The sequence below is a fragment of the Polypterus senegalus genome, chromosome 2, assembly GCF_016835505.1.
Source record: "Polypterus senegalus isolate Bchr_013 chromosome 2, ASM1683550v1, whole genome shotgun sequence".
In the NCBI taxonomy this organism is placed as follows: domain Eukaryota; kingdom Metazoa; phylum Chordata; class Cladistia; order Polypteriformes; family Polypteridae; genus Polypterus; species Polypterus senegalus.
Genome location: NC_053155.1, coordinates 105,021,251 through 105,040,577, shown reverse-complemented (window position 1 = coordinate 105,040,577; position 19,327 = coordinate 105,021,251). Strand labels below are relative to the sequence as shown.

Below are 19,327 nucleotides of genomic sequence, written 5' to 3'. Positions count from 1 at the left end.
AAAAAGCAAAAGAGAAACAATGCTCTTCTTCACTTGGTATAATAATGGTAAGCAAAATTAGAATAACTAGTTCTCAATGCTTTCATATTTGGCATCATCCACTTTCAGAAGGCCAACTGAAATTATTTAAGATGATGTTTTCTGGTTGTGTAATAAAAAATATTGTACAAATATTGTTACATTAGAAATTCAGCATCATTTAACATCTCACTAAATATAAAGGTACACATTATTAAAATATTGAGTACTGTCAGTATGGTTAAATATAGCTTTGTACAGAAAATAATTTTCTTAATGTTTAAATAATTCCGCAAGGAAAACATTTTTAAAACTCAATTTTATCAGGTACCACCAATGGCTATGTGCGTATACTGCACAGTCTATATCAGATTCTGAAAGAGCCAAGCATGAAGCAAAATAACACTGTACACTGCAGTTAAGCTGAAGCTGTATTATATAGAAAGAATGCAATAAACTAATGTAGTGTCACAGATTTAAATGTTAACATAAAATTTTTACTCTTACATGCAAGTCTATGTATCTTCCATTTATGAATATGCTCATAAAAACAATAATCTTGTAAGAGTATTTTCTTTCATATGCTAAACTTAAGCTTTATGTTGAACTGTATTTTATATGTGGTATATATTTACAATTATATTGCTGTTCCCAAAACTATGACCATTTCTTGTATTTTGACAACAAGAGCGTGGAAAACTAATGAGGAAAGCTAGTGATCTGACTAATAATTTTATGGAATGCCCAGTTCGATGAAAGCAATATGCTTCAGCACCTCATTGTTTTCTATTCATGGCACATCATCACCAACAGGTCACATGTGAAGCTGAACACACCACTTTTTTGAAAAACTTTTTTATTGTTTTATGTGTGAGGATAGAGCAACACAAATTATTAGGGCATTTACTATATAAAGGTAGAGACAAGCAGAAGATTCATTTAGATTTTCCCCCATAATGTTATTTAGTTGTGTTATATAAATGGAGTTTGTAAATATCAAGACTGTGTAACAGAATAAGATGCTTCTCACACCCTTGTACCCTCAGACTATACGTCAGACACCAGGTAAAAGTCCAAAGATGATATTTATTATAATAATAAGTGCACAAAGCACGCTCCCCTCCACAATTCACAATAACAATAAACCACAATAATAAACAATCCTCCACTCCCAGACGCTTAGCCACCCTGCCTCCCAACTCAGCTCCTCGTCTGGGAGCCCCCACAGTCCTTTTATATTCCCTGACCCGGAGGTGTTCCTTCCCAACAGTCCACAAGTCCTTATTCCTTCCGGGTCAGGGTAAATAATGTTTCTCACCCGGAAGCCCGCCGCTCTTCCTATGACGAACTTCCGGGTCATAGGGCATGAAGAATTCTTGGTCCTCCCTGCAGCTCCCTCTCGTGGCCCCATGGCATCCAGCAGGGCGGTGCACAAAAACTACATGGTCCATAATGCCCTGCTGGTCTTCTGGGGACCTCCATGCTGCAAGGAGGGCTCCACCTGGCGGCTTGGGGTATTGGCGGGTACATGGCCGGCCATATCTTACAGTACTCCCCAGCGACGAATTATAAAGATTCGGAGCGGCCTGCCCCGAGAGGGAAGTCTTCCTCCAAGAGGACGCGTCATCCGGGATCTGACTGCGTTGCCCCTGTCCTCGAGCAAACCTTGGGGACGGTGTACCTCCTGTCTCCCCGGGACATTGGCGCCACTCGTGACCCGGTCGCTGGCAATTGTAGCACCGACGCAGTCCTCCTGGTTGGCTCTTTTCCCGATACCTGAAACATCTCGGGAACTCGGTCAGCTCCACCCTTTCCCCCGCCAAGGAGGGTTTTCTGGCCGCCTCGCTGCTCTCCGCCCTTTTTCCACCTTGTCAGGAGACCCCTTCTTTATTCTAAGGATCTCCAGTTTACTCTGGGGCTTGTCCACAGTTTGGCTCTCTATTAATGAAAGAGAGCCCTTTTACTGTCTGCACGCCCTTTGATTTATAAACAACATGGGTCGGGGTCTTTAGGATCGAATCGCTCCAAGAGACAGCACCAACCAGCTGCTCTGGCTCGATCGGTCCTTCCCCCGGCCGCCCCTAAACGTTCGACCTCTCTTGTAGGGCGCACATCCATTTGGCACCCGCTATGGATTAAAAGCGGGCCCGGATCACACTGCGCCCCTATTACATTATATACGGTACCGACATTACCTGTCTGTACCGCCAAATCACAGAACACGGGAGGCTCTCGGTCCAATCGCCGCAGGTACTCACGCACTATTCTTAAAGGCGCCGCCGCTCCCAGATCTCCAACGATCTTCTTAATCGCCTCTAAAGTCTGCAAAATACTCCGCACGGGCTCGATTAATTTTTCGAGTTCCCGCACGCCAAAATAATTAGTTAATTCGGCCGGGTTTGGCTTACTCCTGGTTTGCCATACCGTCCGGCCGGAGCCAATGAACTCGCCCGCTGTCGGCACGTGTTCTGACGGGTTCCGCACGGGTTTCTGGGAATTGGAGTTCTCTACAGACGAGGACCGGGCCGCCATCTTTGGTCGACTGCGACCTGCCTTTATTAATTTGTCGGCAGATCGACCAGCCATTTCCCGGCCCTCCTTACCTTCTTTTGGGTTGAGCAGTGCTTCGCTCACCACCCCTTTCTCCTTCGGAAAAATCAAGTCCGTCTTTTCTTGGGCGAAGTCATAAACAGCTGGACACGGAACGTCACCTTTCTGGAATCCTTCGTGGTACTTCCCGTGTCCCTCGCCGGCACCCGTAATGCGGAAGTCCTTTTCGTTGTCCGTCTGCCCGTACAAAAGCGCCACACTATCTTCGGGAGATTCTCCTGCATCCCGCAGAACCTCCGGATGATCTTTTCCGAGGTATGTGCATGGTACAAAATGCGTAATTTTAAATAAATTATCTACGTTTGCAGCACATACCTCGTTGTAGGTTTCTTCGTCCGGAGTCCTCTCCCGATCCGTGTAGTCGCCTGTCGCTCATCCCGAGTGTCGGCCATGACGAACATGGAACTTCCGCTGGTGCTGTTGCCCTGTTTTGTCTTCTTTTTTCCCATTATAGACTTGAAAAAGGTGAGGTTTCTGGCGATTTTCCTGTGTGTGTTGTGACGCTGTCTTCCCGGGGTATTCTGTCCACAGTAAAATTTTTTAAATACAGGTCCTCTGCCAAACTGACGGCCAGAGAATCCTGCCGAGCTACGCCAACTGTAACAGAATAAGATGCTTGCTCGCACCCTTGCACCCTCAGACACTAGGTAAAAGTCCAAAGATGATATTTATTATAATAATAAGTGCACAAAGCACGCCCTCTCCACAATTCACAATAACAATAAACCACAATAATAAACAATCCTCCACTCCCAGACGCTTAGCCACCCTGCCTCCCAACTCAGCTCCTCGTCTGGGAGGCCCCACAGTCCTTTTATATTCCCTGACCCGGAGGTGTTCCTTCCCAACAGTCCACAAGTCCTTATTCCTTCCGGGTCAGGGTAAATAATGTTTCTCACCCCGGAAGCCCGTCGCTCTTCCTATGACGAACTTCCGGGTCATAGGGCATGAAGAATTCTTCGGTCCTCCCTGCAGCTCCCTCGTGGCCCCATGGCATCCAGCAGGGCGGTGCACAAAAACTACATGGTCCATAATGCCCTGCTGGTCTTCTGGGGACCTCCATGCTGCAAGGAGGGCTCCACCTGGCGGCTTGGGGTATTGGCGGGTACATGGCGCCATATCTTACAACTGCTTGCCACCTGACAATTTCACAAAACTACTATATCAAAGTCAAAACAGCAACAACAAAAACAATAAAGGCCTATTAAGAATTGGTCAATGTAGGAAGCGAATAATAGTATATTTATTACTATTTTTCCATGAAAATCTCCGGAGTGTAACAGAGCTAATGAATCAATAAAGGAGCACTTATGGCCTCTATGTTTAACTTTAAAAGAGCCTTTGTCAACCTCAATGAAACAGGTGTGCTGCTTTTCCTTCTTAACCTGTGTCAAATGACTGCCTTTAGATGTTTGAGATTAATGATGATATGAGAAATGTTTACTTGTGTGCATGGTAAAAATTACACTAATAATACTAACTGTGCATATATTAAATATACTATTAATAAATGTAGGGAATGTTTTTGTAAAAAAACTTCAAAGAAAATGTATTTATACATTTATACTATTTTTAAGGTTGTCTATTTCTCCCTCAATTCCACAAGCTTTTAAATTTGATAAAAATTAAATATGGTGTCTAAAGACAGTTTAATGTGCTTTAAACTTTAAATTGAATAACAACTTTTAAGACTAACATTCAAATATATCAGCATAATTACACTATGCTGTTTTCAAAAAAAGAATATTCTTTAGGGGCAAAATTATGACCAAAGGTTTACTCAAACCATAAGAAATATTCAGAGATGACTGGAGTAAGAACAGAGATTGTGCATACTTTATACAACTATGAAAGCCTTTAAGGTTAATAAAAAAAGAATTGGAGTTTGTGAAAAGTACATTTCTTCCCAATTACTGTGATAACCTCCCTGGACTATATGTATGTACTTCAACAAAGGTCTGTACTACTATTTCCCAGGAATAAATCTATTCATTTGCTCATTGATGCAGAGAGTTATCAAAAGCAACTTGAGGATGAAATCAGCATGTATAATTTCTCATCTGCAGGCTTAGATGCAAAGGTTTCCATTTAATCATGATTACCATTTTCTTTCAGCCTTTAGCATAGGCTCTGAATGCACACAAAGGATTGGGACAAGCAGAGAGGTGAGTTCCTAAATAGCACATGCACTCAAGCTTTAAGTGGAATGTTTTCAAGAAACAGGATCAGGATGCATGCATTCTGCTAAACCTGCTTCAGTTTACTAGCACCTGTTGACCACTGCTTTATAAATGCGGTGGCCCCAGGACACATAACACACAATGCACAGTAGTGTCTAGTTACTTTAAAAGAAAAAAGAAAAAGCTCACCTGCTAATATTTCACATATTGTATCAATCATTCTTTTGATGGCTCACAGTTTTTAAACAATCCATGGAATGTCACCTTAGATAATGAAATGTACAAATCTACATCTACCATAACACAACTATCAAAATAAACATTTCTTTAAAAGGGTAGTACATCTCTAACACATCGTCTACATTCATACATGTGTCTTGTTCAACCATTTACTCAGAAATAGGGTCACAGAGAGTCAAAGATTCTGTCCTACCATTTTTACAATGTAGGGCACAATCAACTCTTAATGTACAGCCAGTCTGTTACTCCAAGAACATCCATCCATCCATCCTCTTCCGCTTATCCGAGGTCGGGTCGCGGAGGTAGCAGCTTAAGCAGAGAGGCCCAGACTTCCCTCTCCCCGGCCACTTCTTCCAGCTCTTCCGGGAGAATCCCATGCGTTCCCAGGCCAGCCGGAGACATAGTCCCTCCAGCGTGTCCTGGGTCTTCCCGGGCCTCCTCCCGGTTGGCGTGCCGAACACCTCACCAGGAGGCGTCCAGGAGGCATCCTGATTAGATGCCCGAGCCACCTCATCTGACTCCTCTCGATGCGGAGGAGCAGCGGCTCTACTCTGAGCCCCTCCCGGATGACTGAGCTTCTCACCCTATCTTTAAGGGAAAGCCCAGACACCCTGCGGAGGAAACTCATTTCAGCCGCTTGTATTCGCGATCTCGTTCTTTCGGTCACTACCCACAGCTCATGACCATAGGTGAGGGTAGGAGCGTAGATCGACTGGTAAATTGAGAGCTTTGCCTTACGGCTCAGCTCCTTTTTCACCACGACAGACCGATGCAGAGCCCGCATCACTGCGGATGCCGCACCGATCCGCCTGTCGATCTCGCTCCATTCTTCCCTCACTCGTGAACAAGACCCCGAGATACTTGAACTCCTCCACTTGGGGCAGGATCTCTCCTCCAACCCTGAGAGGGCACTCCACCCTTTTCTGGCTGAGGACCATGCTCTCGGATTTGGAGGTGCTGATTCTCATCCCAGCCGCTTCACACTCAGCTGCGAACCGATCCAGAGAGAGCTGAAGATCACGGCCTGATGAAGCAAACAGGACAACATCATCTGCAAAAAGCAGTACTCCAAGAACAGTTTAGAATTAACAGTCAACCTCAAAGCATATGCTTAGGATCCTGCAAGATGCAAGATTCAAGAGAATTAGGGAAAAACATGGATAATGTGCAGACAACAAAGACTGTGGACGGTCTGAGAATCACACCTGGAAAACAAATAAATCTTTGTTCTTTATGCATGGCTTTGTTTTTCAAGCCACAGACTTGAAATTTATAGCAATATACACAATCAAAAAAAAATATTCTTGGGGCAAGTTGCTATTACACAGCCAGTTTAAACTGACCACTCAGAATGTACAAGTTTCAACTAACTTGGGTGCTGCATTAAGAATTATAATTTATGTAAGAATAGTAATTTATGTAAGAATAATATGAATAGATTTAATTTCTTTAAATGCCACCAACACTAGAAGAAATAGTTTCTGGAGTATACTGCAATTACCTAGTTACATGAAAATGCACAGGCTCTTAAAGCCTTAAAATTATTTTACAGAAAATTTGGATTACACAGCTACTTTAAGTTGACTTTGATTCAATTAAAAATTAGCATGTTAGTAAAATGTATTTATCATTTTCTAAAACAATCAACATAATTTTGATAGGTTAATTTTATGTTTAAAAAACAGTAAATGTCAGTGACATTAAATCAATATTGAAATTGGAATGGCATGCAGAAAGGTTTCCCCAAATCAGGTGATTTTTTTACCTTTTCAAAAGGAGCGAAAAGAACTTGAACAAGGTACTTTTTTCCTGGATATTTCAGTTTTTCAGTTATTTTCTTTGGCAAAAAATGCCTTATTAGCAAAACTATAGTTAATTTGCATTAACTGACCCCTCCTTTGTAAAGACTGCTGTCAGGAAAGATAAAAACCACACTTAAGAATATTGTTTAAGTGCCAGTGATTTACAGTATGTGGCCATTAAAATAGCTTTTTAACAGTTTAACTAAGATAATATGGCAAACATACTGTACATCACAAGAGCATGTTTTAATCTCTGTGTGATAAAGGGAAAGGTTAACTATATTAGTTATGTTGTCTGGTGTAATTGGTTACTTGGCAATCTAATTTAATAATGGTGTGATTGTGCGGTTAATCACCAAAGAATCAGCTGATTTGTCCACTTAATATGCAGAAATAAAGTTTCTTAAAGCAAAAGTTTGTATTTTTGGTTTATTCAATTGATATGAAGTTATCACATAGTGTGAGTGTGCATTCAACACATCTGAATTTTGTTCAGTACATCCAAATGGATTTAAAACAACTTCTAAATTAAAATGAGTTTTAGTAACTCAAATAAGTAAAGTTAACCTAATTTATTCCACTGCAGTTAGAGTAAGTAATTTGGCTAGTGTTAGACTAAACACTGTGTTCTGAGTTTGAGTTACTTGGTTTATTTATGTGGAATTTTTCCTGTGGTTTCCTCCAACAAATAATTTTTTGAATACATGAGCTTCTCACCATATGTCCAATTTTTGCAATATAATTTTGGTTTTGTCCTCTTCCCAAGGAACAGAAGCAGCTGCTTGAAGTCCTGAAATTATACACTGTGACTGATTTACCAACAGAGAAACAGCATCCTCTAGCATGTTTGTCATGAAACTAAGAAATACAGGTTTGATCCCTGTTTACAACAAACTTTTTTCTTAATTATCCTTGTCCTCGTCGTTTTTGTCATGGCCCCAAGCTGCCCCAGCTTCTGTTGTATTCTCTGTAGAGTTACTTATTAGGATTGTAAGCATAATCACTCACCAGTATACCACCCTTGGAACCTGATTCTCCTATATCTGAAGCTGACCTCTGCTATTAGTAGCCCTAAACATGAAGCACCAGGCAAATTTCCTTAAAATTCCATTTTAATACAAGAAATGAAAATTCAGCTAATGGACTCTATCCTTGGTAGGTCAGTCAGCCATTTACAAAACAGGGTCACAGAAGTCTGCTGGAGCCTATGCCAACTAGTACAAGGCGCAAGGCAGGAACAAACCATTGACAGGGTGCCAGCCCATCTCAGATAAGTAACTCTGTAATATCTGGAAGCTTAGTTAAAAAGTAATTCATTTTTAAATCATCAGCTATAATGGATGTCTTCTTTAAAGGCACTCATCTGTCATTCATATTAAAGTCACCACATTCAATAAAGACCCAACGCTGAAATGAATGTACAATAGTCCCCCCATATCCATGGGTTATATGTTCCATGCCCCACTGTGGAAAAATAAAATCCGTAGATAATACCAAACTCTACATACAAGTCAGTCTGTAGGGGCTATATTCCTGAAAACCTCATGCAGATAGTAAAGAAGCATTGATCCTAAAGTGGAGGACCGGCATGAAGAAACGGGGTCATTCAGATGTGCTGACCCTCTGCATTTGGCCCTCAAGTAGTTCACCTACAGTAAATTTCAGTTACAAGTTTTACTTCCTCTACAATCACATTTGATTGTTTTCTAGGCGCACTGCCAGAGACTACAAGTTGCCATAGCTGGGCTGACCTAAGGACCTCACTAAACCTTCCAGCAGTAGTAGCAACGTGCGGTGTGCACAAAGAGCAGGAGTTTAATCGGCGCAAGTAGATGACCCACATTTACTGGAAATTCCTTGTTCATGGGCACAATTACAAATGGGGTTCATCGGCTCACCCATTCCTCTAGGCGCCAGGTGGGCAGACTTTGATCCACTGAGTGCAGTGTACATGCTTTCCCCCGAGACATAAGGGCATCAAAGACTTGTTACTACTGCTGCATGTGTCGCAAAATGGGTTGCACTTTTGTAGATGTGGATAAGCAAATCCATATTAACATTTTACTGTATTAAGCAAAAAAAAAAATTATAATAATAGTGATGCCATGAGAGTGGGTATCTTTTACACTGTGGATGCTAAAGCACGACTAACACAGTAAGAGGGAGGTTGGCTAGGTGGTTCCAGCAAGAGACGTCAAAACAGAAGACAACATGATTATTCATGATGGATGTAGTTCAACAGGCAGGAACTTGGTTAATACACTTTTACGATTTTTTTAACTTTGCAATTTTTTTACTTAATATTTCCAAATAGGGGATAACTGAAACTATGGATGGAAAATCTGTGGTAGGGGAGGAACACTGGATACATTAAATTGAGATGATAGATGTCACCCCTGCAAGTTGCTTATGACATTTTGCACACATGATGTTCCTACAGTAAGATCCCCTGCTATATATTCTTTCACATATATTCAGTAGGGTGCTGATTATTTCTTCAGTGTCTTGCTATACAACATTTTTAAACCACAATTTGCTTCAAAATTGGATTCTCTAAACGAAGAAATTACATTTTATTATGACTGCAATATTTTGAATTTAATAAAACATACTTATAATAATATTTAAAAAAACTGTATTGTTTAATCGAGAGAGAATGACTACCACATTATTGAGTATGTTACAATCATTAACATGTACAAGCATGTAGTCTTCTGATTGGTATTAATTGATAACAAACTTTAAAACTACATTATGCTTCAGTAAGGAAAATAGATTTTAGAAAGCATTACATTGCAAATTTAAAAATAACATTCATCCTTACATTCAGTTCCTTGCTGTTTAATTGCATTTTAGGCCACAGGGAGAGCTAGAACCTAGCAGTAAATGTGAACAAGCAAAACAAATGAGTAAACAGAATGCCAAACAAAAACAATGCTTTATATATGTATACATATATAATGATTCTTCTTCATTTTCTTCTTCTTCTTAATATTACTCCAATTATTAATTTAAAATATATTGAACAATGAAATGCCTAATAAGCAAAAAGATCCGAGGGGGAGTCAAGCTAAGGTCAGAAAATGGTGTTTATTACAAAATGGAACGAACCTTAACAAAACTGATAATGTCATTTCTCAATGTAGTATCTACCCTTCTCAATGCACTTGCGCCACCTGCCTGGAAGTGCCTGGATTCCACCAGAATAAAAGGATTTGTCTTGTTCTCGCAACTACTCGTGCTCCCGAGTTATTTTCGAACACCACATACCGAGGGGTACAACAGTAACTAGTGCAAGTTACTGTCTTGAACTGACGATCACCCAGATGTTTTTTAGTGGTCTAAAAAGGTGGAAAATACCACAGTGCTAAATCTGGCAAATAAGGAGAATGTGGCAATACCTCAAACTTCAGTTTCTCCAGACAAGCACTGGTGTTCTTAGCAGTGTGTGGGCAGGCATTGTCTTGCCGCAAAAGGATTCCTTGAGACAGCAGTCCCTGCTGCTTGGATTGAATAGCAGGCTTCACATTGCTCTCCAGCAAGTCACAGTAACTTGCACTAGTGACTGTAGTATCCCTCGGCATGTAGTGTTTGACAATAACTCAGGTTCACGAATGGTTGTGAAGACAAGAAAAAAAACCTTTTATTCTGCTGGAATCCAGGCACTTCCAGGGAGGTGGAGCAAGTGCATTGAGAAGGGTAGATACTACATTGAGAAATTATATTATCAGTTTTGTTAAGGCTTGTTCCATTTTCTAATAAATCCCATTTTGTAACTTTAGCTTGACTCCCCCTTGTAAGTTAAAAAATAGCATTTTTAAAATAAATTTAATATTAACTTTCTTAAAATATAAGAACAAATTAGGTCCATTTTCTTTTTTCATTCTAGTGGGTGACAGAAATACAAAGACTATTCTGGGAGTAATGAGCATAAGGTGGGAACCAGCTATGGTACACCACTTTAATGAAGGTCACCATTACATACACAACCACACTTACATAAGATTAAAGTTAAATGATATTTTGTATTTTTGTACTTTTCAAGACAAAGTTCTTTCTTCAAATACATGGTATTAATGCATTTACCACACAAAATTGTGTTTTCTATAAATTTTTTAAAATACATAGCCACTCCTGTGTTTTATAATGGAACCATATGGATCACAGATCTCCTGAATATCAAAAGCCTAAAAAACTTAAGAAGTATGTCCATTTTTCAAGCCAAAAAAAGTTATTGAGCATTGATTAGATTTTTGAGATTATACACACATTGTATAATAGCATGTCATTTTCCAACAAACAAAATCAGTATTATGAGATCCACCAATTTTAAAAGATTTGCACACTATCTCGGCATTTGTCTTCTTCCACAACAACTTTTCAACTCCAGGGGCTTCCTCTCAAAGGAAAAAATCACAATAAACTACTCAAGATATATGATGATTTACTTCTGCATTTCTGTGACAACTCCACCCAGGGAGGCTACTGGTATCACAGAAGTGATTAGAAAATATATCCTCCCAATTAGTACCAGGAATATCCAATAAAGTGATTTTTTCCAGATCCCTTTTGTTGTCACAAGCATACAATGGAAACACGGAAAGTATGCTTTCTTTTGCCACATCAAAGAGTATGTATTGGGTAAGTTTTTAGGTTTTTATTTTATATTGGTACCCCATGGTCTATTGGTGACATTATAAAATGCCAGGCCTTTCTATGTATTTTTTAAAATTTAAGAAAATGCTTAACTGTAAAACACAATTCCACATGGCAAATACATACATACCATGTTTGTGAGGAAATCTGTGCAAACTGAAAAATACAGAACTTATCCTTTAAGCTATAGTAAATTCAAAATTTTTGGTGTGTGCAAGCAAACAAAAGTACATAGAATAATGCATCACAAATATGGATAATGTGACATCTTAGACTTAGGAGATGTGTGGCTGAAGTGTCAAATCTGTTCCACTGATTAGAAAATCTGCTCTGAAAATATTTATATTATAAAACACATATGAATAATACAGCTTTCTAGACCCAGCATTAGTGCTACTCAGTGAAATTCAGCAAATTGGAACTCTATGCGGAAGAGTATTATATATACAGAGAGAGAGAGATTGAGATATATGTGTATATAATTTATTTATTTATTTTTACTTATTGGAAGTTTGCTGTATTTTATTTGTGGTTATTGTTCTTTCTGTCCCTTTGGTTGTTTGAGGCACAGAGGCACAGTGGCTAACACTACTGCCTCACAGCTCAATCATATCACATATCTGGCCACAATAATCAGTCCAGCATTATTGGAAAGTGCTTCAGGAAAGCCCTCAGGATTCAATTAAGACACCACTGCACTACTTTTAAGCCACTCTAAACTAGTTCAATTCCTCCTTCCCTATTGACTTCAATGTATTTTGCACAGTGAGGCATATATCCTGAGAATTTCACTAATGGTAAAACAAACTCAGCAGGTTCTCTCATCATTACCTACAATATACAAATATTACATTAATAGAAAATAAAACAGGCTATATATGACAGGATACGAGATGATGGATTTAGACTCCCTTGATACTGATAATGGTTCTAAAAAATTAAAAACCCCAATATGCTTGTAAGGCACATGACAACTAATGAAAATACTGGATATAGAGTAACTTGATGAACAACTAAATACATAATGCCAGATCTATAAATAAATCCTGCTACTGTTCATTTAATTTCATAATAGCAGTATTTAATAAATAATTTACCACAACCCACTAACATTAGTTCAAATTGTGTGCTGTACAAAGGTAGAAGTTAAATTCTTAAAGGCATGATAATATTGTAAAGGTGCTGATTCTAACATTAGCAGGGGATAATAAGTCAGCAGCACTATGACCTGACATTCCACATTCAAATAAGCAGTTTCAGTGCCAGCTGCAGGGGAGGCTATAAAAATGGCGAGGAACTGTGTTAAAATGAAAAGCTGCATCTATGTAACAAAGTATGATTTTCTTGAGGAAGAAAATATTCCCAAATAACAATGGGATAGCTAAGGAACAATTGTAAGGCCATCCTTTAGATGGTTCAGTATTCCTGGATTCGTCCTTTTTAAACTGTATTTCTGGGACATTTATGCAAATATTGAAAGAATGCAGCATTTTAATCTAGTACTCTTTGGCACCAAAACAAATGATGCTTGGAATGGCGAAAAAGAGATAAGGGTGACTATGAACTAAAAGTGAGAAATAAAAGTATACATAGTTTGACTGAGGATAAACTACCTCCACTATCAAAAGGATCAGAGTGGTCAGAAAAACCTTAATATTATTATATTTATTACCTGCTCTATCCTGTACTCTGTGCTCAGAAATGGACAAAACTGATTATGTTCTACCTGATGTCGAAACTAGTATTCAAATGCTCCAAAGGGCTACGTTGTCACTTTATCTGGTGCATATGCACAAAAAAACTAAAAATACATGAAATTTTCTCCCAGTATTCAATTTTTTTTCAAAAATAAAGACTGTATCAATACTACTACACAGGTTGACGCTGACTATCTCAAATTTAGTCCTGTGTTTTCAGTATTAAATGGGTAAAAAACATACTGTAGCTTTGTTTTTCACCAAAGAAATGATGTATGCCCTTGTATAAAATTCTGACATCAAATGACTTTCATGGGCATGAAAATAACAGAGGACTATGCTTATAGTATACTGAAGTTTTCATATAGAAAAATGTATACACAGAGAATGTTTTTTTATTTATTAGAAATTGAAGTTCAAGTGTCTCTGATATGGAAGGTTCATGGCAGTTTTCCACAGAGACTAGTGATGGTAGTATTAAATAACCTTTTTATAGTGTTACCAACAAGCCGCCACTTAGTAGAAAAGTATGTTGAGAATGGACTGCTGTATTATATAACTGTACAGTAAACATGAACTTGTTTTATTTTAGTAATAAAACATTTTACAATGTACTGTACACTACAACCAAAAATGTCAAAGCACTTTCTGAAAGTACCCCCTGTCCCTTCTTAATGTGTACAGTGTCCAGTAAATACATAACATGTGAACCTTTAATTTTAGTAAAATGGTAATGGCGATTGCCAGCCACTCTTAAGTCAGCAAAGTGATATTTCTTGAGCAAAGTGACTTTTTATTGAGCACTTTATACTTCACATTTGACACATGGATCACATTTTGCTATGAATTTCTTTGATTTCAGCAAAGGCTGACCATTTTAATTAAGTATGATGCTGCTTATTTATTTTAGGCAAGTAACATATATTGTGTTAACTATAGATGGATGAGGAATTAATTGGATCTTATGTGTACACAAGAGGAATTTGAGTTTGCGTACTAGTAACAGGTCAAGAGACAACTAAAACTGAAAGCAATGCAGAGCAAATGTTTTTATATTGCCATCATGAACAATTAATGCTAAAATTTCTAGTTTAACATTCATAGAACACAAACAATTCAAATCAACAAATATGACAATATATAAGGCCTAACAAAAACCATTAAAACACTTCATATCCGAAAAATAATTTGGCAAGAAAATATTGTTAGCTGATTTGTTTCAAAATAAAGCTTCTACATTTTAACTCTATTAAATACGAAGTTTATAAGCATACTTTGTAGTTTATGCTCGGAAGTATACAGAATGAAGCTCTGCAATATTCAATACAAATATTCAAAAAAAGGTCACCATCTAAGTATAATATTATATATATAAATGTATATAAAAGGCATTAAAAATGCAGAATTTTAGGTGACTGCGTTTCAGTTTTTAAGATTTTAAGAACAACACAAATTTAATACATTTATGGAGATTTAGGCCATTGTTCGTGATTGTGACTACAAATGTAACTCCAGCTCCTTGAAAACCACATCAATTACCTTAGCCTTTAGCAGTAGTCTCTTACAAGTGCTTAATCCTTTAAGTCCATATATATATATGTATATATATAGATGGTGCTCATCCCCTGTTGAACCATTGCAAAACAGTAGGTCATATCTTGCCAAGGGGACTCAGAATCACCAAAATATTTATAGTATGAGACAAGCAAAAACATCAGAAGAGTTTACATGCAAAATATCTACTAGCAAAGATTTCTTCTGTTGCAGATCTCTGCTGCTATGGTTATTTGCATAGAGGATAGAAAGAGAATGATATGTCAAGCTGCGCCAATCCACAAAACATAGATGTGCATTTAAAAGGTCAGCCTCAACAAACATTTAAAAAAATTCTACCAATTCCTCTTGTGCTTTCTACATTACCCTCGACAAACACAACTATTGAGCTCCTTACTCATTTTTTATGTATGTTTCCTTTGTTTAGTTTTAAGTAATGGAATCACTTGGAAATTACATTTTCAAAAAAAATAACAATTGGTTTGCAATAAATCCATAGTATTAGAATAGACTTTTTAAATTAATTTACAACTTAAGAAAGAATTATTTATATTAATTATAATATTACTCAACACTGATTTTGTTCAATTTAAAAGGTAAGAAAATTATTAAAACCTCTTGAAAATGTATATATTGGCAAATAATCTTGCTCAAAGATACTCAGATACCATACCATATCAATCTGAGATAAGCACACAATTTTTGTCACCTCAGACTACATTTTAACAAATGATTAATTATTGAAAGACCTTTTTTTAATAACATAGTTAAAAGAAGTCCTTGAAAAGACAAAAAAAATCTACCTTCGAATAATACTTTTATTTGAACATAAAAGCCATTGACAAGACAAATAAACAGTTAATATAATTCCTGTCTTATCTGAAGCCTGGGTTCTAATGCAAACATCAAGCTTTTACTATTCTTCCAGACTACAGTGAAATGTGGAAATATATGTAGGGTATGACTTATGCTTGGTTTAGTTACAGCTGGGCAACAAAGATAGTTTAATTACTTTAAGATCAAATGAAAATCTGATACCATATCATGCATTTGACTTTGTATGAGCTATTATGTAGACATCAAGCTTGCAGAAATACTGCATGAATATTAATAGATTCAAATTAACAGAATACTAGCATACAACTACTAAAAATACAATGTTCACAAATGTTATTAATCAAAAAATTTCACAATGAAGTACAATTCATCTGAATGGTTATCATATTAAACATGCCATATTTGCTTACATGCTTTTTGTCAATGCCTTCACTATATGAAGAATGCAAGAAAAACACTGAGGTGTGTTTTCTGAAAATAATTTGCTACTCGCCTACACTGCCATGTAAGCCAATAGAGAACAGATGACCAATATAAGTGAAAAAGTCACACCTTTAATTGTAATATATGTTATATCTTGTATATGTGTGTGTGTGTGTGCCTGTGCGTTGTTTTTTCACTAACATTGTGCTTGCTTCATACTGTAATTGTCAAACGTATTAAGAATATACTGCTTAAAAGTACACAATATAAAACCCTTCTCTGTGTTTGCCGCGACGATCTAATCAGTTGTTACATTGGCATAAACTGGATTATCGATTTATGAATTTTCCAACTCAACAGTTCTTATTTGATTAGTCAGTCTCAAATAGGCCCCTCTCTCTCTCTTTCTGTCTCCCCCCTCCAGCGGCTCCTTTAGGTAGCACATTTTAACCGTAACACAAACAAAACACAATGTTCAACAGCTTAGCGGTTGCTCAAGAATAAGGCGTGTACCGTTATTATTCCCAATTGCTCAGTTCTTCTTGCACCTCAGTTGCATTCTGGACAATATGTGCACAGCAGAGTCGCCTTCATTGTCCGATTCATATAAAATATTCTTACTTCGGACAACAACTTACTTCAACTCATGTCCAGTAGTACATATTGGTACAACAGTGACAATAGATTCGATCGCAATTAATGCACTGCCAAGATTTACAATCACACCATAGAAAACGGACTATTTATTAAAGATTTACGAGCGCTGCTGTTCCTCATCTTGATTTGCTTTTGCGGAAGACCCACCGATAGGAAGAAAGAAACACTGGGGCGAGGACTGTGAGGGTAACACACCCCTACAGAAGTGAACGGGCGGGAGAAGCAATCCCAGTTGTTCTTGCATATACAAAACTAAAAGGTTGACTAGAATCCAAAAAAAGTGTCAACTTCTCGCCCAATTTGGGACTATGCATGTAGCATCTGTTTTGGTCTTTTCCAAAGTAGCGCCCACCGATTACAATAATGTCTCTTATTCATATAAAATGCATGCAACTCCGTTTGGTCTCGGAAGAAAACTGCAGGCTGTAGTTGATCTTGCTTCTTTCTCTTTTACATTCACAGTAAGCCATCCTTTGCAGAAAGGCATCGTTAATGCATTTTTTAATCTGTCATATCCCACACCAGTGCATCTCAGCCAATGTCACAAATATCTTGATGAGTGGCTCTCCATGTGCGATTTCCTACTGGAATTGATGACTATGTGAGACGAGCACAAATATGCTATTTTAAAATTGTGCAGCTCATACGGGCACGTACTGTAGATGCATCGCTTCCTTCTGCGCTACTGCTGTGGCAGTACGTGCCCGAATCGCTTCCCAATAACCTGGTGTAGCCTGGTTTTTGTGGACAGCTTTAACTATATGCATGGGGTAAACAGAAGGAGCATTCTAAATGAAATATACCAAAATCAGAACCTCTACGACACCACAATCATCTCCGCCACTGTAACTGCCCGCAAAGCAGCACAATTGAGACGGACTGTGATATGCAAACCCCGTTGCATGAGTATGAATCGTGTCGCGCCTCGCTGTCTTGTTTCCGCTAATATGAAAGGCATGCTTACCATTCTGCAGGTGTGCATAAAAAGCTCTCCTTCTTGGGTTTGACAGGTCCCAGTTTCTCGACGTCCCACCACTTAAAATATTGGTGCACAGTTTTCACTCACCGTTCAGTCCAAAAATGAAATAAACAGGCACATACAGCAAAAACTCTGTGCATTTAGGCGAAATTGATAGAGTGCAGATAAAAAGGGAAACGCACAGTATTTGTCCAGGCTTCCAGTTAAGATACGAACGGTCCTTCTGTAGAATAGCTCCGGAATAAGATTGCGCGTTCCAATTCAGTAGGCGGCGGCTGATTCTTTTTTCCTTTTTATTCTGGTCTCAACGCTCACATAAACACACTGAAAACGTGAATAGAGGAGACAGAGAATCCTACCGTGAATGCCTCGGAATGACAAGCTACACACTTGCACTGAAGCACTGGCCTGTACCAATGAAGTGGCAGGGGAGGGGAGCTACTCTGCAGGTACCAATGCGAGGCGGCACCCAACGCGCGGGGGTGTGTGGGCGGGAGAACGACGGAGCGCAGGTGGCACGCGCGCGCGCGACCGCGCATCGCCACAATTAACAGCGTGCTCTCCGACGCTCTGTTTGCTGAACGAAAACAGATGCTCAACAATTGTCACACATACTACAGAAATAAAATCTACATAAATAATTATACTAGGATATGTGAAAAAAGAGTTAAAATTGAAGGAGAATTTATAATGATTAGACTACTCATTAAATTCATTGGTTTTCACGTTGCATATTGTGCAATAAGATTAATTTTGTAGCTTCTTAATCTTCTTGTAATGCTCTGATTTTGAGTTTTATGTTCAATTACCAGTTAAATTTGTTTAAATTTTTTCAAATTATTTTTTTATGTTGAATGGAGTTTCATACTTGACTTTTGCAAGTTTCATAAATTGAAATACATAAAGTACATTAAAAACTAGCTTTTAGTTTAATCAAAACATAATATTGTTTACAGATACAAACTGATTGTTCTCTAATTTACATTGATAACAAAGTTCTGAATATTTGTAGTTTAATAAATAATTAAATATTAATATATTACTTACATTGGAATAAATTGTTACTGACACCAGTGAGCTCAGTTACAATTAAGAATGTATTATCCGATTAAGCTAAATTGCATTGCCTAAGACTTAATAAAACTGGTCACATCCTCGTCAGCAGAATCAGTACTTTATTATACACTCCTAGTAAGAACCTACATAACTGTAACTTGTAAATCCTACACATAATGTAACTTTATATGACAATAAGAGATTTTAATTAATTAAAAACTCCTTAATAATATGCAACATTGGCATTAAGCCAATTAATTACCCTACCTGAATTTCTTTCAGTTTTAAGCTACCCATTATTCTATATGCGTGGAGTTTGCATGTTCTCCCCGTGTCTGTGTGGGTTTCCTCTGGGCACTCCGGTTTCCTCCCACAGTCCAAAGACATGCCGGTTAGGTGGATTGGCAATTCTAAATTGGCCCTGGTGTGTGGATGTGTTTGTGTGTGTCCTGCGGTGGATTGGCACCCTGCCCAGGATTTGTTCCTGCCTTGTGCCCTGTGTTGGATTGGCTCCAGCAGACCCCTGTGACCCTGTGTTCGGATTCAGCGGGTTGGAAAATGGATGGATGGATTATTCTATAATACTGTAAATAGTTTATATATTCTTACTTTAATAAC

At 38.2% G+C, this 19,327-nt stretch overlaps 1 protein-coding gene across 18 annotated transcripts in view; it reads right to left on the bottom strand.

Annotated features, from left to right (window-relative positions):
• tenm4 (teneurin transmembrane protein 4) overlaps positions 1-18,055 on the bottom strand; it is a 627,939-nt gene extending 609,884 nt beyond the window's left edge. For all 18 annotated transcript variants that reach the window (XM_039744302.1, XM_039744300.1, XM_039744305.1 and 15 more), the window contains exon 1: positions 17,639-18,055. The gene's annotated coding sequence lies outside the window, so the exon portion shown is untranslated. The remainder of the gene's footprint in view (positions 1-17,638) is intronic.
• Between the last annotated feature and the right edge of the window lie 1,272 nt (positions 18,056-19,327).